This window comes from Lissotriton helveticus, assembly GCF_964261635.1.
Source record: "Lissotriton helveticus chromosome 1_1 unlocalized genomic scaffold, aLisHel1.1 SUPER_1_unloc_75, whole genome shotgun sequence".
NCBI lineage: Eukaryota > Metazoa > Chordata > Amphibia > Caudata > Salamandridae > Lissotriton > Lissotriton helveticus.
The window spans coordinates 927,558-953,728 of record NW_027611720.1 but is presented as its reverse complement, the minus strand read 5'-3'; the positions used below and the strand labels follow the sequence as shown (position 1 = coordinate 953,728).

Here is a 26,171-nt window from a genome sequence, read left to right as displayed (position 1 = left end):
TCAAGCAGGTCTCGGCTATATTACTAGCCAACATAAAAGGTGAAGCAGCAAACGTGGCGATCCGCCAGAGGTTAAAAGAGACAGATATAGCAGACCAACCAGCTGAAATTGCCAGAATCATAGAAAAATCCTATGAAGAACTAGGCAGAGATAGTCTAGGTGGAATACCAGTAAAACCGCAACTGACTACAAGTCCAGAAAAAATATTTTTTAATAATAATAATTCACCAAAAAAGAACTGGGATGGAAACAAACAATCAAATCCTAAAGAAAAGAAATTCCAGTCCAGAGGAAGGTCTCCTAGGCGAAGAGAGAAATCTCCAAACCAAAGACAGAGGTCACCGCAGAGTGACCCCTCTGGGAATAGATATAACCTTAGAAATAGGGATAATATTAAAAAACCTGATAGATATCAAGACATTGATACACGTCCCTCTCAATTTTTTCAGAATTCCTCGCAGAAATCGGAAAGAAGAGGACGATCAGAACAAAGAGAAGAGCACGCCAAGTCCAAAGACAAGGAACCTGCTCAACTATAAAAGAAATTACAATTTCCAAAAAAGAAGGTAGCCAGTATCAAGGTAGTTAACAATGACGAGAATACTGAGGACACAACTGAAAAACGGAGAGTGGGCTCAGACAATGCTAGACAGCGCAGCAGAGGTGAGCATAGCTCGCAAAGTCCTTATGAATCATCTGGAGACAGTGGACACGAATGAATACCTTCAAGTGGAAACTGCAGACACCAGAGTTAGCAAGCCCCACAAGATATACGAGATAACATTACGTATAGAGGGAGATAAGACTAGGAAAATAAGGGGACTATTTTGGGATAACCTCTCCAAGGGTTATGACATCCTTCTAGCTGAAAAAGACTGGCCACCAGAGTTTGTCAGGGAGTGCCCTCATGGCGAAGAAGTAATTATGCCTGCCTTCTCGAATCAAATCCCGATTCATAAAAAATACACACTTGCTAGAAAGTGGGCAGTAGTCTTAGCACCTGCTTTATATAAAAATCATGTAGGATGGGATGAGGATTCTCCTCCTCACAAAATCCAGTTAAAATCACAACCTACTGCACAAAGGCAGTACCCAATTAAGCAAGAAGCTAAAAAACAAGTAAATGAAATACTAGATCAGCTAGAATACCAGGGGGTGATTGAAACTTGCACCTCACAAATGAACAACCCTTTGTTTCCGGTCTCCAAACCAGACAATTCATACCGTCTAGTTTTGGATTACCGACACCTTAACACATGTTGCAAAACGTTTGCAGTGCAAAACTCACACAGTGCTGCACTAATGAATAACATAGTGCGCAAAAAATACAAAACAACCTTGGACATCTCCAATGGATTCTTTTGTCAAAACATAGCACCAGAGAGCAGATATTTAACTGCATTCTCAGTTAATGGCACTCAAAAACAATTCTGTCGGTTAGCCCAGGGGTACAAGAACAGCCCGGGGGTATTCTCAGCGAGAGTAACAGAATTACTACAACTATATGATGATGAAGCATTATCTTATGTCGATGACATTTACTTAACAGATGATGACTTGGAGACTCACTTGAAAAGAGTGAACACCATAATTCTTGGGTTCGCTGCAGAGGGTTACAAATTCAACTTTAAAAAATCCAGAATTGCCCATCTGACAGTCCTATTCCTAGGATATGAGTTATCAAGTGAAGGTAAAAGCCTGGCAGACAATTTCCTAGAGAAATGTGCCGTAATCCAAGCTCCTAAAACACTAAAAAACCTACAGTCAATTCTAGGCTTCCTAAATTTCGGAAGAACATACATTGCAAATTACGCAGAAAGGGTAAAACCCCTTTATGATCTAATTAAACCAGACTTTAAAAGATCCAATTGGACTCAAACACACACAGAAATTTTGAGATCCTTACAAACAGACATGCTAATTAAAACAAAATTAGAAACACGTGATAACACACGCAACCTTGTGATTCGAGTCATCCCAGGGAGATGCGGATTCACATACCTGACCTCTAATGAGGGAGAAATGGTACCAATTGCATTCAAATCACACATGTACACAGAAGCTGAACAGAAATTCAGTAATACAGAAAAAATCATTCGTGCAGTTCAAACCGCAATAGCTAGAGAAAAAGACATAGCTGACGGTAGACATATCACAGTCAGAACAGCAGAATCAGCCTTTGAGGCACTAACAACACCGTGTAATTTACCAACAACAACATTGAATCCGGAATGGATACAATGGGTGAATTCAATCACAACGGACAAAGTATACTACTACTTTGATCCAGACCTAGAAGAATTAAAAAATCTAAAATATGAAAAGACGTATCCTCTGCCAATCGACATTCTGCCTCTACGACATTACGCCTGTGTAATCTATACAGACGGACATGCTCAACCCTCCGTTTGGGGAGAACAAGCATACAACCCCACATGTGAGATTACAAAAGAAGTGTGGCGCGGAGGTATATTAAAACCTCTATTAACAAAATCACACTCAGTAGAAACTAATTCAGAACAACAAACTGAAATAATAGCATTGAAAATGGCGCTGGATAATGCGGATCGCGAATTCCCGACACTTAGTGTCAGATTCTTATTACTGCGTCAAATCATATAACAGCGATTTGCAGACATGGATTCAGAACGGTTACAAAGATGACACAGATGCACCAATAAAGCAGAGACTGCTCTGGGAACAAATAGCTCTTTTACAAAAAGAACTACCAAAGACTCACGTGACTCACTCACTGAGTCATCAACGTGATGGCGTTCACGTTGTAGGGAATTCATTGGCTGAAACAGCCGCAGCGGCAGCCACTAAATCGGCTCCCGTAGTTCGAAAAAAGCGTACATTAAAATACATTGACGGTGAAACATTGCTGGCGGTGAAAACGTCATCAAAAGGCGACTGCTCAGCGTTACCGATCAACTATCCACTCAATTATACATACATAATCGATGCAAACTCCGTCCCTTTTGCTCGAATCCCTGGAGTGGGGGATAGAGTGATTCCAAACATGGACAGGAGAAGCTTGTTAATCGCAGACGCACATATGGGTGAGGGTCTTGGACACCTCAAACTAAAAGATTCTCTGGAAGATTTACAATCACGGTACTGGTGGCCAGGCATGAGCCTACATCATACCATGTTTGTAAAAAACTGCCCAAACTGCAACAGAAATCGCAGTGGGGAGAGAAAAAATAAAATACGGTGGAATCTGACAGCAGATAACATCACCAGCAAAAAGAATGGCTTGCGATTAACATATACAGGCTAGTTTCCACTTATAATGTAGATCCTCAGCACTCGGCTGACGTCCGGACTGTTATACAAAGATTTGCGAGTCTAAATGGCATATACGCTAAGAGCATGTTACGTTTGACCATTGTTTTCACTCAAGCCCACCAGCCTGGGGGGAAACGTTGCCAAATGAGCACAGCCCAGCGGGAATCTTCTCACTTCCTTCCTGAGGGTACGGGATGGTGTAAAGAAAAAACCAAGGCAGAAAGCAATCTATAATAGAAAGGATATTAGGTTCGGGAGCTGGGTGGGTCAAACATCTAATAAGTGTCCAACATAGTCTAAATAACTTGCCAAGAAATTCTCTGAAGGGATTCAGTCCGTACGAATTATTATTCGGAACTAGGATGTTGATCTCTGACCTTGATAGTCAGACTTCAGTGGTAATAGAAAAAACCTTTGATGTCAAAGACCGTTTGGCTATTTTGCAGGACTTAAACAAAACAAGAAAAGACCTGAGCAACATACAGTTGAAACAACAGCCAACAACCACTGAAGAATCACCACCTGTCCCATCAAGACCTGTCTGGATTCCAAAAGTCGGGGATCTAGTCAGGGAGAAGATCGCGGTAAAGAAGGAATTTGGGCCTTCTTACAGAAAAGCAGTTCCTGTCTTGTCTGTCAACGGGACAAGATCAGTTGTACTACCGCCACTTGCTGGAAAAAAGGAGAACCGAGTTGTATCCATCGACCTGGTAAAACCACAACATGTGGCCGATAACAAACAGTAGGCCAAGTGGACTCCCAATAAGTAACAGAACACCAAGGTTTGCTACCAGTACAGAGGTCCTAACAAAGAGGCTCATCACATTCGAAACGCTTACAGAAGAACAACAAGGACTATGCAACAATGCAATAGAACTAAGACCTCTGAAAACCCAAATAAAAACATTTAGCAGAGAAACACCAATCTACAATGAAGTACCGAGTGACAATGCAAGAAACAAAAATCCTGAAGCAATTGGAACAATTGACAGAACTGCATCCGGGTACTTCATCAACTTCGATGATTCCTCTGAAAGCCTCAGTGAATCAAAGACACAGCCATCATCAAAATCCTTTAAAGACAAAGCTAAGGAACTTTTGAAACATCTGAAAGAAACATATCTGGTTTCTCCATGGATTGAATTTTGGGTGGGTTTTGGTGCATTTATCCTCATACTTTGGCTCATCATGGTATTTACTTTGGGACGCTTCATTGAGGGAAAATATGCTAAAATGGACACAGCAAGTCAGAACATCAACTTGGTCCTCAAACCACACACATCTTCACACGTCGAGAAAAGAGAACTTTCTTCAGCCAACTTCACAGCCAATCCGATACCTGGTGGGGTAGCCTGGGACAACACTGACTATGAAATTTATGGTCCGGTCGAGATCCTGAAATATCCACACCAAATCAAGATCTCCTTGAGTGACTTTGCAAAACCAAACTCATTTGCTGATGATTGGGACTTCGAAAGCATTAACAACATGATGTCTGACTTAGTAATGTCTGCTAAATTTACAAAACATGATTATTTGCAAGGTTCTACAAATTATGATAGTATGTATTGCTATAACCATTATGGTAACCATTTTTTGCATAAATCTGCACAACCTAGAAATGTTTTAAATTATAATCAATGGGAACATTGTGCTACACCTCCAAAAGGGAGCTCTAGAACCATTTATGACAAATATTCATATTTTTCAGGTTTTAACACAAGTAATGCTGAAACATTTTATTTTAAATTGTCAAACAAGACAGGGATGAAAACCATGATAACCAACACAAAATTGATATATTCAGATTCATTCTTTGAAAAAATGAATACTTTTGGATTTGATTATTGGGACAAAAATGTTGATTTGAAAAGTGTTTGGGGTACAAAAGAATGGCAAGTACAGGGTTTAGAAGCTTTGTTTAGAGCTTGCATGATCCCAGAACAAATGATATTTTTAAATGACACTGTTCAACAAACCACCTGTCTTGGCTTAGCCAAAATCAAAGATTTAAATAATCCGTCTATTCCAAAGCCAACAATGTTTAGCAATGGCTCTGATACAGATGAAGAGATAGACGTAAACCATATATTAAACCAAAACAGAACACATCCTGATTGGAAACAATGGTTGATCTGGCCCACAGATACAAATAACTGTCAAGATTGATTCCTGAATAAAACACAGGATTCAAAATGACCAGGCCAGACCCTAGATATCCCCAAAGACATCACCCAGGGATAATAACAACCTACAGTGTGGGCAAATTATGCCTTCAATGGCTACAAACTTCCACACTGCCTGAAATTAAGCAACACCTAACTTTACTTACTGATGGTGCTGACTTGCGTGATTTCATACTGGGACCACGCAAACAGCGTCAAAAGCGTTTCATAGCAGCCTCTGTATATGCAGCATACAATGAGGCCTGGAAGGTTACTCAAATTGAAACAGCAGAAAGAATACGGGAAATTGACCGTATCAATTTGGAAAAATCACTTTCTGTAGTGGACAATGGGTTAATGACTCTGTCCTCCAGAATTTTTTCATTGGACAGCATTGTGTCTTCAGCAATCGATATATTATCGCAAGACTTACTGTTATTACAACATGGTCAGTCACAATTGCGTTGTATTGTACAGCTTGGCTGGACGTTACAAAATCTGCGTTCAGGCTATGTGCCTTGGCGTTTAATCAACACAACGTCACTATTCCAAATCTTTAACCTTACTGATAGACAAATCGGTATGGCGCAAAAGGGTGCTGATTATACAATCTTGAGCATTGAAAAACTAGAAAGATTACCATTGACAATGTCAGAACGACCTGTCAGTGAATGGATAATCCACGGAATCATAAATATTCCAATCTCAACCTTCAGGTTTCAATACTGCCAAAAATATATACAGGCTGGCATGTACGAGAAATTGGGAAAGGGGTACCTTAAAACAACTTGGAACCTGCCCTATTCACATGCATGTGTCAGTAAAAAAGGACAGAAAGTGTTTCTTAGTGGCAACAATTGTGCTATGTCACTAAGCGGCACGCTTCTGTGTAACGGAATTAGTTTGCATGGAGCCTGTGAAGGGAATTCATACAACCTTTCATGTCACCAGCAAGGCGCACCTGCAACTGAAATAGAACCATTCTTTCAAAGACTCTATAATGGGAGTTACATTCTTATTGTAGACCGCAGATGTTGCAGTCTTATGCCCGGGACTCCTTATCTAGTAACTACAACGGCGAAGGTCAAGTGCTGTGGACGTTCTTTGTTCCCCAGCTCCTTTCCAGACAGGGAGGCAAGGGCATGGCCCAGTTTGAAAATTACTTCTATTCGAATAGATACTTTAAGCAGAATGAAAACAGTGCTTCTTCAGACGCCTACAAGGCTCACGTCATCAAAAGAAACGTATGATCTACAAGTCGCAAGGACGACTGCAGAGATACATAAATTATTATCAACTAATTCCCCCGTACATTTCGCGGAAATCCTGAGCGAAATCTTAAATATTTCTGATACCACAGGGGTCTCAAAGGTATTTAAGACAGTATTTTCGATGGCATTAACACCATTCAAAGCCATACTGGGTATTTTTCCAGATTTCGTCCATTCGATTTTTGGCGGACTTCCCCTGATCCTGGGACTAATTGCAGGAATCCTATTCCTAGTCCTTATTTTTCGTTATGGCAACCCATGTCACAGATCAAACTCTCGCGACAATGGAAGATACGATCCTAGCCATTGGATACCGGGACCGGATATCAAAAATCCTGGGACTCTCCCGGCTTAGAGACCTGAACATGACTTGGTTTCTATCATTTCGACCAATGTGGCAAAGGTGTGTTTTACCTGTACTAAGGTGTCTGCTATGCGGAGAAGAATGCGTGTTAGACACCTGTCTGACGCTACAATCGGATGCGCCAGAGGATGCAGATACACTGTTGGTTCCTACCAAGGTTCACGCTTTGTGCTGCCCTCAAAGGCTGCCAATCCTGATGACGGCATTCCTGGAATCTTCACCACTACGATTGAAGAGTAGTGAAGTTCAAGATGAAAGCAGCATCGAACAGGTACGACCTTCTGTCAGCAATGCGAATCAGAATGTCAATGCAGACAATCATGCGCACGAATGCATGGTTACACCTATTTCCGACTTAGTGGAACTTTCCCATGAAGCTGTTGACAGTTTTTTCGAAAGCCTGAATGATATGATGTTCTCTCCGGAACAGAAATAGAGACTTTTGAGTAAACTCGCACACGGCGTTCCCTGAATTCGGCCTTCAACTTTAAAAATAAAGTCACATGAACAATTTCACTCCAGTTCACGGACAGCAATTTTTTTCAGCATGCCCCTTAAAATATTTTTCTACATATTTTTTCCCGGGACACTGATCTTCTGCTTAAAGTAAGAAACTATTCCTAGAGAACTAAGATTTCTATTTTTAGATACTTTATAGACTTTAGCTGCCCGCTGGTATGTTCACAAATATTTTATTATGTGATGAAATGGTCTCGAACTTCCTTTCTGTATAGCCATATTAAGAGCCATTTCATGTGTATTTCTCATATACCAATAAGCAATTATGCATAAAAATGCGTGTTTACTTTTGCATTTAATTCATAGCTTAAGTGCATACAATATATATGACTGCAATTTTTCAGTATATTTGAAAATTTCGAAATGCATTTATGTATTTTGGGGTGGTAAGGTATACACTATACTCTATAGTATGTTGTACTATGTTATACTATGCATAGATTAGTAGATATGACCATAGTTAGCGTGGAGTGGGTGTCGTGTATTTCTATAGGTTCTGAATCAGTCCCCCTATTCCTGACCCTATTCTGGTTAAACTAACTATCAAGTTAACTAACAGTCAGCCCATGAGGCAAGAAATCCCCCATGATGCAGATACCGTTATCTGACGCAGTCACACTACGGCACAGGAACGTGTTATCTGATTAGGTCATAACGCTTGAGATCTAATTAGACAAGCGACATTCCTCCAGCCCCTGATAAGGCATACGACGTTCTCATAACAAATCAAACCTATGACAACCTGGAAAATCCGTGCGGCCATTGTTTTGATTTCACAGAGAACTTTAGTAAAGAATGTGCTAACGAGCAAGTCGTATGACATCTTTATTGACGTATCTATGTCCATCCTTACGTCAATCTCGGCACCTTTAAGGTATAAATATTGCCGACCTTGCCCTATGCAAACACACGCGTGGTGACAAGACGGAGCAGCCATACTTGCCGAAGCCGAGAGCAGAAGCAGACCCCGCTGGCAGCAGCCCCGCCTTCCTGACGCGCTGAGAGACGCGCTGCTATCTCAAGCCGAGAGACCCAGCACCGGCGCTTCTGGGCAGCCCTCGCAGGCAGCCTGGAATATCGAGAGCAGAGAAAGAGATACCATTCCTCATTCATCCTAACTTCCAGGTACAGAACTGAATAACCCCTCACAGAGAATTCTTTAGTTATTCACTTGGCAAAAACAAACTTAACTTAAACTGTAACTTTCTATTCCCGCCCACGCATTAGACTTAGGTCAGGTACACGGGGTAGGCGTATTTAGAAACACCAGTTGAGTACGTTTAGTCAAATGTATATGTGTATGTAAATATATTTTAATCATTTTAAACATCATATGGCTCAGAAACCATATCAATGTTTTTACAGTATTATTTTATACTATTGCTTTTAATGTATGCACTTTACTTAACTATAAGTATTGCAATAATATCGATCCATTTCTCATGTATGAGAAAAGAGACTGATCAATAAATAACACCTTTTTATTGAACACGCCCGTCTCTTCCTTTTCTCTACATTCTGATGAGACTAAGAATGCACGTACTGACTGAGTAAAATAATTGCCTTGTGCTCACACGACTCTCGAGATTGACTCTTGATTAGGGGAGAGCAAAGTTGTCATGTTCTATGGTTGTCAGAAACTAAATCCCTTCATGTCTAATCAGGGGAGTTAATTCCTTCCTTGAACATTCGAGAAAGTTTCTAGCGAACTCTGAGCTTAGCTGGCAAACCCAAAAATTAAGTCTAGTATCGACAGTAGTAGACCTAGTTAACATCTGGCCTAGGCCTTTACTGCTGTAGGTATTATTCCAATGCGCAGAGCCTATTGGGAAAATAGGAGCTACACTACACGACCTAGTGTTGGTAGACAGCGGGAACCATCGCTCGCTGCAGTGGTGGAACCCTCAAAACTTAGCAAAAGGGCGGCCTTTCATAGACCCGATTCCACAGTAACCGGTTGGGGTGCCCATCTTCAACATTACAAAGTCCAGGGGCTGCGGTCAGACAAACACAAACGTCACCACATCAACTACCTTGAACTTCTAGCAGTGTTAATAGCACTCAGCTTTTCTCACCCAACTTGTAGGCAAGACTGTCTTAGTTTGCACGGACAACATGACCTCAATGTACTACCTACAGAAATAGGGAGGGACTCACTCTCTCCAGCTGTCGCACCTTGCACAGAGCATTTGGGATTGGGCGATTCACCAGAAAATCCATCACCTAGCAGAACACCTCCCATGAGTAGACCATCAGATTGCAGACCTGCTCAACAGACACAGGTAGCAAATACACGAGTGGGAACTTCATTCCCAAGTTCTTCTTCCCTACGTTCAAAACTGAGATTTTCCACAGATAGATCTGTTTGCCACAGTGCACAACGCAAAAAGCCCAAACTCTGCATCCAGGTTCCCACACCCAGCATCCGAAGGCAATGCCCTATGGATGATTTGGTCAGGGATATTTGCTTACGCTTTTCCGCCTCTCCTGCTAATTCCATTACTAGTTCGGAAGCTCAGACAAATGTCCCTCACTGATCTTAATAGCCCCCACATAGGCTCGCAACCTTGGTACACCACCCTGTTAGAACTCTCTGTGGTTCCACATCAAAAGCTACATCTCACACATTGTCTCCTAACTCAGATCCATGGGGAAGTCGGACATCCAATTCCCAGAGAACTCAACCTAATGATTTGGCTCCTGAAATCATAGTTTGTTATTTACAACTACAACCAGACTGTATGAATATTCTCAAGGAAGCTAGAAAGCCTACTACTAGAGCATGTTATGCAGCAAATGGAAACGTTTTGTTGCCTTTTGTAACAACAATATCAATCCTCTTGATGTGTTTGTGCAGAACATCATTTGTTATCTGTTGCATTTACATCAATGTGGATTAGTTCACACATCCATTTGTTTACACCTGGGAGTCGTAGCTGCATACTTGCAAAATAGACAACACCTATCTCTCTTCAGAGTACCAGTGATTAAAGCCTTCATAGAAGGATTAAAAAGGGTTATACGGCCAAGTATTCCACCTGCTCCAGAGTGGAACTGAAACATAGTCCTTACAAGGCTAGTGGGCCCGCCTTTTGAACCAATGCACAAATGTCCGTAGAGTTGATGTACTTCAGGCATTACCAATACAAGAGCCTTTCTTTCAACTTCACAACAATAGAGTGGTTCTACGTACCAATCCTAAATTTCTCCTTAAAGTAGTTTCTGCTTAGGGGTAATTCATGTGCGATATCAAATTAAAATAATATAACATTAGCATTTTCATTATTTATTGAACCATCGTAATTCTTGTATAGAATTTGTGCTGCAATGATAATAGAATCAGATAAAAGTAATTAGCAGTATAAGCACATTGAACAAAATAAATAGTTCCACCATCTTTCTAAAACAATGTACATATGCAAGCATATAAAAACTATGTAGCGTTTTCCTACTATGCTTTCCAGTGTGTGTCTATGTGTGTCTGTCTCCCATTCCCTGTAGGGAAAGTATGTAGCTCCCCGTTGTAGAAGAGTCAGTCAAGAAGGAGCACACTGCATTGAATAATTTCTTGGTGTGCACTTTTTATTAGTATTACAGGAAATCACAATGATTGATTGTCTCTTTTATATTCTTCTTTCCCACAGGGTCTTCCACTTCAGTCCCTTAGGTGAGCCTCGGCCGCCGTTGTTCCTCGGACAGAAGGAAAAGACTCAGGTAAGTGTTTTTGCTTTAGGGTTTAATCAAGGGAGGATTTGAGGGATAAATAATAGCTATGCATAAATGTGAGAAGTTGGCCTGGTAGGGGATGTTTCCAATTCTGGAACCACCTACTACCTGACCAAACAATCCCCTTATGGTGTCTGGTTGTAAGTCAACCTTATTAGACAAGCTATCCTAGGGGTAGCATGGACTAAGCAGCCTAAAGGCTTAACTTAAGAGGTCGTGTTAAGCGAGCTGTTTTACCACATACAATCCTGTAATACCAAATGAAAGGACACCACACAAGTATATATTATAAAAATATATGTGTTTATTACTAAAAACAATCCCCAGTATTCTTTATGAATAAAGGGGCACAAGCGTTAAATCAAAAAGCACTGTTTAAACATACAAGTTGCACAATTATGGATGAGGGCGGGTGGCCACTCAAACCATATACTAAACAAGTGGTATAAGAAAGGCCACTCGAGCAGTGGTTAGGCCTAGGGCCTAGGGAATCGCTGGGAGCAGTCAGGACAAGCAATGCTGAAGTCGGGAATGGCCCTCGGGATTCGGGAGATGTGCCGAAAGCGCACGCATGCACCAATGTTAACCAATGGTGCGTAAAAGTCAAAGAGTTAAAGTTTAAGGACACTTCCGCTGAACCTAGAGGAACAAAACTTAACACACAGACCCTAGAGGTGTGCACCAGTGTGGGAACACCGGCGGAGCAAAGTTACCTCACCCACAGGAAGTGGGTGCACAGGGTCGAAGTGGCGTTGGGTTTTGACACGCAGGCTCTTGGTGCTTGAAGCTGAAAGGGCTGCAGGCAGGGTGAAGACGAAGTGTCCGGTGGAGTCCAAGGGTGGACTCAAGTTGTAGAGTACCTGAAAGCAGAGGGGACAGAGTCTGGGTCACTCAGCAGTGACCAGGGTGGAACCAGGACGGAACCAGGCAATGTCGGGCGCAATCAGGTGGTCGTCGAGGAGCTTCTCTCCGCTGTCACGTGGGCTCTGGGGCATCTGCGACGTCCAGGAGCAGGTCACGATCTGTCCCACGCAGGCTCTCACCGTCGGTGCAGTCGGCTTCAAGTTTGGAGCAAACAAGCCTTGGTAAGAGCAATCCACGCAGGATCGGAAGATTGCTTCTCACTCGGACCAGGAAGGTCAGAGTCGGGGCTCCTTTTCAGGGGAGCTGGTGTGGATCTGGAGCAACCAGAATCACAAGTCTTTTTAGGTAGTTCGTCGGCACAGGGACCACAAGCCAGCTGGCAAGTGACCGGGCCAACGCGTTGAGCCAAATCGTGCCAAAGGGCCCCACGCAGCACTCGTCGAGTGTGGAGGGCTGAACTTCGGCTCAGGAGTAGCTCAGGGTGGGGGCTTCTCAAACCCCGGTGTACAGCTTCGAGGGTCACTCGTGGGCTGCACGGTCAGCGTCTCGTGGTCACTTCAAGATGGCGTGCCCCACGCTTCCGGTCGCCTCCACGGGTCTCAGCTTTGCAGGGACTGTGGATCGGGCTGTTAGAAGCTGGGCAGGCTTGATCTCGTCGATCTCAGTCGCTCGAGTTCCGGCGGGAACTGCAACTAAGTAGACGTCGAGGGCTGGATGGTGCCTGCTGCTGCAGGGTGGTCACTCCTTGACCACAAGGGAGATTCTTCGGGCTTCCACGTTGAGATGGAGGGCGAAGGGTCCAGAATATCGTTTCAAATGTTTCTTCCAGGAAATCTGATGTGCATTGGCACTGCTCCCACTCTTATTCGAATCTGGTGGGCGTGATTACCTGCTAGGTCCCCTCCTATGGGTGGGACCCAGGAAGTGGGTGGATACACCCCCTTCCTTTGATCCAGGCCGCCCTGGCACGAGGGCTGGAGTGCCCCAGAACCGGTTTGGCCGGATTATGCAAGGGGCAGCCTTGTGCGCCCCAGGCAGTGTCTGGTTTCTTTCAAACCTCCCTGCTACAATACACTATCTCCTGTCTGGAGGGCGGTGACACCCTCCTGTGACAGGAAACCCTTTGTCCAGGACCCCCTTGACTGAGTTTCGGTCAGCTCCAGGGGTCCAGACATTTGTCTGTGGCAGAGGCATCCATTTTGTGGATCTTAAGGCCTTTGGAGAAATCAACCGCATTAAAGTGAAGTAACATGTCTTACCCCTCTAGAGGGGTGGAATGCCATCCCCGTCGCCAGAACTGGCGAGGGGATGGTATTCCAAAGCGTATGACACCTTACACGACATGTTTTGATAAAGCCAAACCAAAGTTGCTACATAACCGCGAGGATTATAAGGCACTTAATAGTATATGGTATGGCATTATCCTGAAACAGCTTAGGGATTTGTTCCCGACGGCTGCAGACAGGCTCAGCTCATGCTAGAGCTCCATCTCACATAAAACCATGCACCCAGCCTCCAGGATTGGTGAGGCCTGACTATAGGAGTGGCTCACAGGTTTACATGTGTCCAGATATAGGTTTAGACATAGGTATACTATATCTAAGCAAGGGGTGTGTACACCACCTTACCCCAGCTGAGTGATCAGCCAGTTGTGTCAATTTAAGAACCAGCCAGGGGTGGCAAAAGATATGCTGCAGCCCCTGGTAGGCCTTGGTGGCTCCTATGCCCTGGGCACCTATAGTGCATTATACAGGGGCTGACAAGGAGTCCATTTCCAATTGTGGTATGTACCTAGGGTACATGGAATCCATTTTACAGAGAGAGCAGATGGCCTGGGGCCCTGATTAGCAGGGAACCAGGTCAACTAAGTCAAAAAACCAGCTAAACACAGGCAAAAAATCTGGGGTAACCATAGTCAGGTAGCCACCTTCCTACAATAAATGTCAAGGGAGGGGGTAGAGGTTGGAGTAACCAAAGGAAAAAGAGTAGCCGATGATTTCTGCTCTTGTCTTTCTTTTCCGTCTCACTTATTTCCTTTTCCCTGGGTCCCTTTCACCCCTCAGCCTCCCCTCCCATCCCTCTCTGACTCAGCCCCTTTCCAAAAACCCCGTAGACGCCCACGCACCTTGAAGAGTCACGTCACTCCGGGGCCGTGGCGTGGTGACTCCACGTCTTTCAGTGAGGTCTGGTCTTCTGTTTCGGCTTTCCATCCTCCACCAGGTTCGGATGTTCTGCTCGCTGACAAGCTGTGCCTCCGGTTCTCTCTCTCAGAAGGCTGTTAGGCCTTCTCTGTCTTCCCCCACTGGTTTCTCCGCCTCGCGTTCCCATGCCGCTTGTAGCTGGACCAACTACTGACCAACCTGACACGCTCTCCGCCCCCGCCTTCTTCAAGTGTGTATCCTCTGATGTCCGTCCTCAGCTCCGGCTAAAGGGGCCGCCTGCCGATTCCCCTCTCTCCACTTCTTGATGACAGCAAAGCGGACAACTGGTAAAAGGGGACTGTGAATATAGGAGGGGAGAAATATATGAAGGGATGGCATGTCACTCCTTATCCTCTATCCCATCGTCTACCACAGGGGCTACCTGACACCCCCCACCCCCAGACGCACCCAAAAATAGCTTATCCTAAAAACCCAACTCCCAAAAACAAGATACCAAACAAAAGGAGAATCTTAGTAGCTTCAGGTGATGTCCCTAGTGTCTGATTACTGGTGTTTGTTTAGGTTTACAGGAGTCCAGAGGTTACATAGCAAACCTTGTCTATGCATGCCGTGTACTTTTCATTCATTATTGTAGTATTTATGTAATCCACTCATCGAGTTCCAGAAGGGAAATGTATTTGGCTACAGTTGTTTATATAGCGCCAGACTAGATCAGGTCTGTGTCTCCTGCTCCACAGCTTGTACCCGTAAAAGTGCATCAATGTCTCCTTCCCTTGGGAGCAAATCCACTTGTATTCCAGTTTAAGCATATTTATTCTCATAGAATCCCTTTCAAAATCCACTGTTCCCCAAGTAAATTCAAATTCAGTCTGCTCCAATTCATTTTGGGGGTTCTCCCTTCATCAGGAGGCGCTCGTGAGGAATCTATGTTGTATGTTGTGTGCGGAAAATAGTGACATAAGAATTAACTTGCAATGCAATCTAATCCTACATATACATAAATTAATAGTTTACTGCATGTCCTGGTAGAGCCTAACCGCATGTCTGCGCTTGTGTTATACCAGGGTCTTCATCTTTTCGATAGTGAGAGCTACTTTTGATCGAGGAGAATCATTCTGATCTACTGCCTATATTACGTGGCTTAGCTAAGGGTAGATAAATGCCAAGCAACTTAATTGCTGCCCTAGAGCGCCCAGTCCTGCTGCAGTGAGCACATAGCATTTGTAGCACTGGGTTAGGACAGGTGTACTTGTAGGGCCCCTACGCCTTTGTAGCACTGTTAGGTTTACCTGCGGGACCCCAAGCATTTATAGTACTGGTAGGAACGGTGTATCTGTGGGGTCCCCAGGGACCTGTTATGTTCATTTTATTCTTATTAACGAATCACATCTGAGAGGTGAGTGTTTCACTGAGGGTTGTGGCCTCTTTGTCATGCAATACATGGGATGGCATTGTACTCTCTAGGTGAGTGTGAAGACAGAAGACTTCTATTATCTGGTGAGTTGCCCTCCTGTTCATTGGCTCCTGTCCAGATGCTGGCCCTGCTTTAACAGTTCAAGACTAATGTTCAGTAGTGGCAGTCACAGTGTAAGGACTGTGAGCAAGACCTGCTGTAGAGTTTTCGTTGTCCTAGGAAAAATGTCGCAATGTAAGAAAGGGCCTGTTTTGGACAAGGTTAGCCTTCACTTTTTACCCGGAAAATGATATAGTATTTACTGGAAGGGCACAGGGTCCCTGCCAACCAGGTCCCCTGAGCCCGTTCTCCTTCCCTTAAGTGTACTTGTCGTTTCCACAATTGTCACCCCATTAGATCACATATAAGTCCCTTGTAAAAGATACCTCTGGTACCAAGGGCCTTGTTGTTAAAGAGGGTCTTTAAAGGCTGCAGGCTAAGGTACCCCTCACCAAGCACATACATACATACATACATACTGCCACTGGAGTTGTGTGTCTTGGTACAGACAAAACTGAAGAGTCGACATGGCACACATCCCTGTATGCGATACCCATAGGGACTGTCTGAGATATAGGTAAGACACGCCTCTAGCAGGCCTTATAGTGCACGCTGCTTTAGGGATATCTCCTGTGAGGGCATATCTGCATGAGCAGATATGCCCCAGCAATATCCTTGTCGATTCCTGGATATTGCAAGTGACCAGGGAAGCTCTATTGTAAGTACATTGGCTGCACCCTTGTCGTTACGAGTTCCACAGCTCCATGAAGGTTTCACTGAAATATGGGAAATTTGATGCCAAACATCTCAGCATAATAAACATGTGCCGATTGCAGTGGCCGATTTATTAAAAATTGCACACAGAGTGCCCCTTAGAGGGCTCCCCTAAGATCTACCAATCCTTAGTGTGATCATCGACTGGCCCGAGCCAGTCTGCTACCACCAGAGTGTGTTCTGTCCTCATGGGTAGAGTGCCTGTGCACTTCGAGGTCAATAACAATGCCTTTCCTTGGTGGAGGTGCTCACACCTCCCCCTGCTCAGGAAGAGCCATCTGTGGCAGGGATTTTCAAAGGACTTGCCGCCTTTGTAATGCGACCCCAGCCTCTCCTGTTAGAGGGAGCAAGCGATCTTTCTGTCCTCACCCCCTTTTAGGTGCAAGGACAGGTGGGAAACCTTAGATAGAACAGGAGGTGTGCCCCCCAACCCCCTGCCAACTCCATCCCTCAGGTGCTGGAGGCGAGGTGAAGTACACTTTGTAGTGCCCACCATCTTGAAGATGATGCGACTTATCCAACCAGGGCTAGGACTGTGCCCCCTTCCCACAGGAGGTGGGCATGATAGAGGGTGTAGACACCCCAGGAAAGGGGCCCATTAGCCTCTACCTTTCACTCCCTTGTAACACCCGTAAATCAAGATTTAGGTGGCATCCCCAGACCCTGAATTTCAGTTCCTGGCGACCTAAGAAGAGCCGGGCACTGCGGCCTTCTCTGCTGGTGAGGAGGCTTTGGACGTGATGCGGGAGGTTTTGGATAAGCGACCGGCCCCTGTACCCGTCCCCACTGACTTCATAATAGAGCTACTTAAGATCGCTATGATGAAAAAAAAATTCATCTTCCAGGAGGTTTTCTATTTGCAGACGAAGGTAGTCGCGATGGGAGCGACCTTTGCTCCCAATCTGGCCATAATTTATATGGACCATTTTGAACAACAACACATCTTTTCACCTGCCAACCCTTTTCAGACCCAGTTGACCCTATGGGTCAGATACATCGATGATGTGCTATGTATTTGGGAGGGCAGTAAAGATCAACTAGATGTATTTCATGTTTGGCTAAACTCCAGAAATTCCAACATTCAATTCACAATGGAATCCAGTCATGACACTATTCCATTCTTAGATATATCAATCTACAGAGATGGGGACCGTCTAAGAACCACCTTATTTAGGAAACCAACCGAACGTAACTCATTGTTATAGTATGGGAGTCATCATCCCAGAGGCCTCAAAGACAACCTACCTGTGGGCCAATTCCTTAGAATTAGGAGAAACTGTTCAACAAGAGCTAACTATTTTTTGGAATCGGAAACCCTCAGTGAGCGCCTTGTCTCACGAGGTTACCCCGCTCGGATGGTGAAACGAGCCAGGAAACGAGCTTGGTATAACCCACGAGAATCCTTGCTCAATCCAGAGGCAAGGACTCAATCAGCCACAGATCGCATCATCTGTGTGACAACTTTCTCCACCCGCAGTAACGAGATTAAGAAAATCATTAACCAACATTGGCCCTTGGTGGCTGAGGTGGTTAAGCAAACACAACTTCCCCTTCATTCCTTCAAGAGAGCCAAGAATATACGGGACATGGTGGTCCATTCATACCTTGAGTCCGAAAGTCAACCCACTTTGACATCTTTATGGAATTTGCCCCCATTAATCGGACACCACAGATGTGGGACATGCACGGCATGTGAAACCACTGTTCAAACCAAAGTATTCGAGTATAGGGGTCGCAAATATAACCTGAAACACTACACAAATTGCAATTCTACTGGCGTGATTTACATTATTCAGTGTCCGTGCAGTTTAGTCTATGTGGGACAGACCCAACAAAAAAATTAAATCTCGGATTTCCTCCCATTGCAGTAGACTGCGATGCAAGGTGGCGGGCTCGCCGCTGGTAGAACATTGGCAGACGGCAGGTCACACTGTTTTAGATCTGCGATGGTTCGTAATTGAAAAGGTGGTCCTTGGTAGGAGAGGAGGAAACCTACCTTTGGTACTAAACACTCGAGAATCCAAATGGATGTCCATCCTTGATACAATCAGTAACGGGCTGAACGAACAGGACAGCAGTTTAGCTCAATTGGCAACACTGGGGTAATACTGTTTATCTGAAATTGATTTCATTTATATTGTAAATCCTGTAATAGTATATCTCGCGGTTCAATGTATGAAACATTGCGCTTACAACCTCATGTCTTGAGAGTTGCGCGTTATTACTGACTGTTACTGTATCCATATCTAAGTACTAGCGTTCTCCCACTGACAGAATTGTTGTATTTGGGTTTTGCATATATTTGTTATGATGATCTCACCCGTTTTCAACCTCCTGTGTGAGAGTTGCACGGTGGTAAGAATCAATATAATTCTAATTTAATGCAATGTTTCTTAAGAATATAGTTGCGTTTTTTCCTTTTGACTGTATTGAAAGGTTTGTTTATTAATTAGAAGCCAGTCGGCTCTCCGTTTGAGGAAAACGTGTAGAGAGTAATGAAGTCTTTCCTCTGTTTCTATTTTTAACCTTGCCTAATCCACTAACTCCGCCTCCAACTTCGCGTAGCTGCGAGGTTGTTGGTTGCGCGAGTCCCCCTCCAGGCAGCATCGATCCGGATACGCGTGAGTAGCGCTGGTGCCGGCTGTTTACCTTGTACCCGTTCAGGGTTCTTAGAGATAGCACGCTCTTACCGGTCTTTCCTTTTAACTCGTAGGATTGACCTCGGTAAAGTTTGTGGACAGGCCGCTGCCCAACCCTACAACTCCGCCTTCTACTCCGCATAATGGCTGGTGTCCATTTGAGCGTCTGACCTGGCGTTAAGATTTCGTATGTATGTAAGTAGAGGCCTCTGCTTTCACCCGTTGCAGATTGTTGTGATAAAGCACGCATTTACTTGCTGTCCCTCTTAACCCATAGGACGGATTTAATAAGGGCGTTTGGACATTTTGCCGCCCTACCCGTGTTCCATTAGTTACCAAACACGCTATCGATGTCATATTGGTTTAGACATTGAATCCAACATTTAGAGGTAGGAAACAGGTTCGTAACCGTTTTTTGTAGCAAATGAGGATGTAATTAAAGCACTAAGCCTGCATCCCCTTTTTCACCTGTTCTTACAGTGTTTAATTTGAATTGCACCAACGAACCGAAGGTCCCTGTGTGAGAACAGCCAGATTTTAAAGCACTACGCTGTCTCTTCCTAATTGCGGAGGTATGCTATATACAAAAGTATATTATAGTAACAACGATCACTAAATTGAATGTTTTCCATACTGCCATGTTGTGGTAAATAAATAAATAATACCTCTCTTTTTGACTAGACATATATCATAACAGATAGCTCAATAAATAAGAGTCAAGATTCGAGGTAGTAGGAGTTTCGCAGGTTTATTACAGCATAAGGACAGGAACAGGACAACCTGCATAGGAATAGGATGGCAGGGCCCAGCAGCTGCTGGGGCTGGGTCTGGGATGAGCGCGCTGACTTTTAATAACAATACATGAGCATATATACATAACGCAAACACATAGCATTACATTGCAGTAGGCGTAGCAGTGGGTGGAGCAGAAGGCGTGACGCGTAGCAGTCGCGAAAGATAAGGGCGAAAGTAGGTGTAACTGGGCGTATACATAGACATGTGATGCAAACGTAACAGAATATGCCATGAATGGGGCGGAAACCATGGAGGGGGCTACCTAAGGAGCCGGGACCTCTAACCTGATGGTGCGCGCAAACTAGCAATGACGTATCACTAGGAGAAGCTGGGGGCTTCGAACTCTGTGCTAGGAGCAGAGACTGAAGTCTGGAGAGTCAGGGCGACATGTACCTAAACAGTATCTAGTATCTGATGTTTAGAGAACATGTTGATATAAACTAGAAGTTAGGAGGGGAAAGGCTAACTTGATTCTAAGACTGGACCATGCATTATTCTACATGTAGTGCGTGATGAAGAATATTAAATGACCATTAAATGCAGTATTTCTCTAACGTGGAGACGTGAAGGCTAGACAATGACGGAAACTATTGATGCAGTTCAGTAGCTTAGGAATGCAGAGAAGGAGGACTGAACTGATAACTGGAAACATAACATATTTTTGGCAGACTCAGAGGCTGAGCCAGGCTGGGCCGGGCACTGCGAGGCAGGAAGTAAGTGAAGGGTCGAGGATACAGGTGGGGGCTGTATCGCTCCTCAGCGAGGCTTCAGGAGACAGGAGCTGAATCTGGTGTCCAGGCCCTTTTGAGGCCTAGAAACGGGGACTTTATAATAGAATAACGTGCACACTGAGAAACGTGGCAACGTATCTTTACATAGGCCTGATATACGTAGTACTCACGAGGACTGGAAACTGGCATACTAGAGGTGGACACAACTGTAATTGCGTCATTAATCGAACATGGGGAATGCATATGCATATTTAATCATGCACACATAACATATGATGGATGACACGTAGGGACACAGAACATGGCAAAATTTACTTTTCCACATTCCCTCCTTGTCACTACGTTTCCATCAGGAAACATCAATTTTCATGATACCGTCTATCATTTCATACAGTATCATTTGCTCGTCTCGAATTATCCTGGAACGGGATTTAGAACGGGGCTTGGGACTAGGAATACAAGAGGTAGCACAAATGCCGCAAATCGCAGGGCCACATTGTATACAGAGGCAGCAGCTAAATATGATCGCTACTGCAATACCTAGAAAGGACAATATTTTCCATCCCCATGCGGAAATTATATTCCAGAACCAACCGGACCATGTCCAGGTGCCTGGATCTTGGTGTATCAGATGGGCAATTTTATGGAGTCTGGTTTTAGCTGAATAAACAGACGGCGCGTTATTTGGAATGAAAATGCAGCAACTAGATCCGATGACTCTACAGGCCCCGCCCCTATCGGCCAGTATGACGTCAAGGACGAGACGATTCTGTAAAACGACAAATCTCATAGCAGATTGCTCTTCGGTTAAGTTACCTAGAGCAGAGGCAGTCTCATTTACTACAGCTTCGAGGGTTCTGGTTAACCTACGGATCAGTTTACTATTCTGGATAGGTCCTATAAAGAAGAAGAAACCTCTGTTGAAATCTGTATACTGTTCTAGAGCAGTTTCAGTATAATCGACAATTGGGGACTCCCTTTTATGTCTAATGTGTACTAGATGTGTATTCCTATGATAATCAGGTGGGGCTAGAAAAACTGGTGGCAGTAGGAAGGCAATGTAACAGGTTCCCTCCCAATCGAGGGGCAGACGAACATATGCAGTTTGACCACAAATAAAATAAGAATGACGTGAGGCTTTAAAAATAGATTTCCCACTGTCACTATACTTGACAATAGTAGTACATTCACTATGTCCTACGTGTATGGAACCCTTATTTCGGACACATAATTCGCCTTTGACTGGTAGTACTGAAATAGCAGGTAAGTCTGGAGTAGTATCAGACTGAACATTCAGGACCATGAAATTCGACGAATAATTACCTAAATTATACACTTCATTTTCTAGATCTAACCCTGTTCTGTGGGGAAGACCTTGCTTGTCTGGAAAACATGTACTGTTAAGAAAAGACATATCTGTTGAGGATGACGTTAACGTGGACCATGCTCCACACGAACCATTATGTGAAAATGGATAAGGAAAAAGTGGCAGGACTCCCTTCGGTATCTGGAAAGGGGGGAGTCGACCACACACCCAACAATTAGTGGCATTGCTGGTCTGGTGTGAGTAATGTAACATGCGGATAAAAGTATTATTTCGCATGGCGAGGCGGTAAGAGAGTTCATGAGGGGGCAGATCACTAAACGTGTGCTCTACTGTAGCATTAGCAGACTTATTTACATGAAGAACTGGGAAATACAAGAAAAATGCATAACTGGTGCAGGAAATCATAAGGCTGGAAAACAATATGAAACATAGAAAAACGATACATCGGATTGAGTTTTGACTAACTCTCTCACTATGGGGGTCTATTTTATACATGTCAGAAACAGTCTAACCGTTTCACCTAGGGGAGGACTTAGACAATCAAACTGACTGACTTATTTTACTAGACCGGAGTTTTAGCTTGTACTCCTGTTGCGGAGTTTTCTCTAACAGGGGAGGGGTTGTAGCAATGTCTTTTGCGGGACAGTCCTTGAGAACAATGCTTTGGCAATCCTTCAAATCCTGGGAAATGTTCTTTAAGACGGGTTTCAGTCCATTAAAAAGTTTGACATGAGAAAGGTGCACCCAGCCTTTGCGTCCTTCCAACTTCACGGCTGTACGGGTGGTGAGGAGGACCTGTCGGGGCTCTTTCCAACGAGGCTCCAGCGGACTTGATCTGTCAAAGTTGCGGACCATCACCATGGATCCTGGAACGATTTCATGCGGTGCCACCTCGGTATTGTCTGGAAATGCGGCGGCAACCTGTGAACGACATGAGTTGAGGGCAGACATCAAAGAAGCTAGGTAATCTGTCAGCATATTACTTGAAACATCGGTAATACTTCGGGGTCTAGGAGTACCCCACATGTTAGGGGGGCGGCCGAAAACGACCTCATACGGGGACAGACCTGATCTGGAATGTGCGACCATACGCATATAAAATAAAGCAACTGGCAGAGCTACTAGCCAGTCCACACCTTTTTCTTTACACACTTTGGCGATTCGGATTTTCAGGGTCTGGTTATGTCTCTCTACGAGACCGGCTGCTTCAGGGTGGCGTACACAATGAAACTTCCACTGGTACCCTAGCAAAAGGGAAACATGCTTCATGAGTTCGGATGAGAATGGCTGGCCGTTGTCAGAATATACGACTCTAGGGAGTCCATAACGGGGGAAGAACTCACGAACCAACTGCTTGGCAGTGGTCGCGGCTGTGTAATCTGGGACTGGATATGCTTCTGTCCACCTGGACAAAGCGCATACAACTACAAGGACATACTTGAAACCTCGACATCGCTCCATCTGAATATAATCCATCTGGAGGACTTCAAAAGGGTGGTCAGGGGGCTGGAATCCACCTTGTTCCACCGGGACACTTTTACCTGGATTAAACTGACAACATATCATACAGGTACGGACTTTCTGTTTGGCTGCAGCTCGTAAATGCTTGTTGAACCAAATGTTCTGGATACTGTCTAACATAGCTTTTTCTCCTAAATGTGCTGGACTATGTGCGGTATTAATAATGACTTGAACCATAGAGTCGGGGAGAAACCATGTGGCTCTACCCTTCGTTAACCATCCTTGATCTGTCTGGACCCCTCCTTGTTCGGACCATTTCTTGATTTCTTCGGGAGTAGCATGTAACTGGATATCTATGACATCTTGTGTAGGGTCCTTAACTGTCATACATGTGGTCGGATCTGGAGTATGTGTCTGATTAACTGGAATGTCTGGAGTCTGTGCTGTAAGCTTGGCTGTGCGATCTGCTAGATCATTACCTTGGGAAATGGTGTCAGTAACTTTCGTATGTGCTTTGCACTTCATGATAGCAATAGATGTCGGTAAGTGTATGGCATCTAACAGAGCTTGAATAAGGAGACCATGCTGAATCTTGGTTCCATGAGAAGTCATGAAACCTCTCTCCTGCCAGAGCACTCCGAAGTCGTGTACAACTCCAAATGCGTAGCGTGAATCTGTGTAAACATTAACTCTCTGGTTCTTGGCATGTATACAGGCTTGTGTCAGAGCAACTAGCTCTGCTGCTTGAGCGGACAGGGTATCAATACGGTGTGTCTCTATAACTTCGGTGTCAGTAGTCACTGCATACGCAGCGACTAGTTCTCCTGTACTTGTTCTCATACATGAACCATCCACATAAAGTGTCAGGTCGGGATCTAGTAACGGAATATCTGTCAGATCTTGTCTTGGCTTTGTCGTAATGTTAACTACTTCCACACAGTCATGTGTGGCAGAATTTGAATTAACTGATGGTAACAGTGTAGCAGGATTTAAAATGTTGCAGCGTCTGATTTCTATGTGAGGCTGGAACAGTGTCAATTCATAACCTGTTAAACGTGCAATTGTCAAGTGCTGAGTTTGTGTTCGGTTTAAAAGAACTTCCACAGAATGTGGAACTTGTACTGTCAAGGAGTGTCCTAAGACTATGGAATCACTTTGTCTGATGGCTAGTGCTGTGGCTGCAACTGACTTGAGGCACGCAGGCAGAGCCTGGGCTACAGGATCTAATGTGCTCGAAAAATAAGCACAGGGCTTGTATTGTCCTGCTTGATCTTGTGTGAGAACAGATAAAGCTGTACCTTCACGTTCAGTAACGAAAAGTGTAAAAGGCTTACTGTAGTTCGGTGTTGCTAGAACTGGAGCTTGGCATAGGGCTTTCTTTAACTCATTGAAACTTAGTGTATGTTCAGATGTCCAAGGGAGGACAGTCGATACGGCTGCCTCCTGTGTCGTTAACTGTATCAGTGGTTTGGCTAGAAATGCATACTGGGGAATCCATTGTCTACAGTAAGAAGTGAGGCCGATAAAAGCACGTACCTCCTTCTGGGTCTTGGGCTGAGGAAGACTCGCTATTAACTGGATACGGTCTGGTGTCAACTGCCTACCCCTCTTGGACAGTAAGTGTCCTAAGTAGACCACTTGCTGGACACAGAATTGAAGCTTAGAAGGGGACACCTTGTGCCCCATCTCGGCTAGGAAATACAAAACTGTAAGGGATGCTTGCTCGCAAGCACGTTCAGAACGGGCTGTGATCAGTAGATCATCGACATACTGGAGCAGGGCAGTGTCAGTTGGCATGTGAATGTTGTCTAGTTGTCTCTTGAGTGCTTGACTGTAAATACTAGGACTTTCTGTGAAACCTTGAGGAGCTCGTGTGAACATATAGCTCCTTCCATTTAAACAAAATCCGAAAAGGAACTGGCTGTCTGGATGAATAGGAACACTGAAAAATGCGTTCTTGAGGTCTATGACAGTGAAGAACGTGGCTTCGGAATCAATGGCTGTCAATAGGGAAGAGATGTCTGGAACAACTGGGTACTGCGGAATAATACATTTATTAAGCTCTCGTAGGTCAATCACTAATCGATATACTGGGGGTGCATCTGGATCAGTACGTTTCATGACTGGAATGATCGGAGAATTACATACATTGGAGTCAGTTTCTACAACCACCCCTTGAGCCATGAGCTCGTCAATAATTTTGGATAAGGCTGCTACAGCCTCAGGTGGCAATCTGTACTGTCTGATTCGTGGTAACACTACACCTGGCTTGAGAGTCACACGATGGGGTGTGATTTGCATGTAACCTACATCAGTTGGACCTTGCGCCCATAAGTGCTGCGGAACATTAGACAGTCTTGAATCAAAATCTCGTAATACATAGTGACCCTTAAAGTCACGTAGGAACAATCGTATTCCCTCTGGGGAACAGCATATAACTGCACCTAACTCTTTCAGTGTCTTAATGCCTAATAGGTTTTCTGGACATGACTTAGTAAGTAACAGATCAGTAGTGCGGGACAATGGACCTACTTCTAGAGAAACTGGCTTTGAAATCTCATTTACGATAGGTTTTCCTGAAAATCCAAGGGAAACATTTCTTGAGCCTGAGAGCGGAGCCCCTGGAACT

General features: G+C 44.3%; 1 protein-coding gene across 2 annotated transcripts in view; it reads left to right on the top strand.

Moving 5' to 3' along the window:
* Window positions 1-26,171, top strand: part of LOC144806454 (uncharacterized) — a 124,481-nt gene that overhangs the window by 74,972 nt on the left and 23,338 nt on the right. The window contains exon 2 of one of the 2 annotated variants that reach the window (XR_013605805.1): window positions 11,255-11,324. The gene's annotated coding sequence lies outside the window, so the exon portion shown is untranslated. Of the gene's footprint in view, window positions 1-11,254; window positions 11,325-19,709; window positions 19,801-26,171 lie in introns of those variants that run through there. The other variant, XR_013605804.1, reaches the window with a different exon arrangement.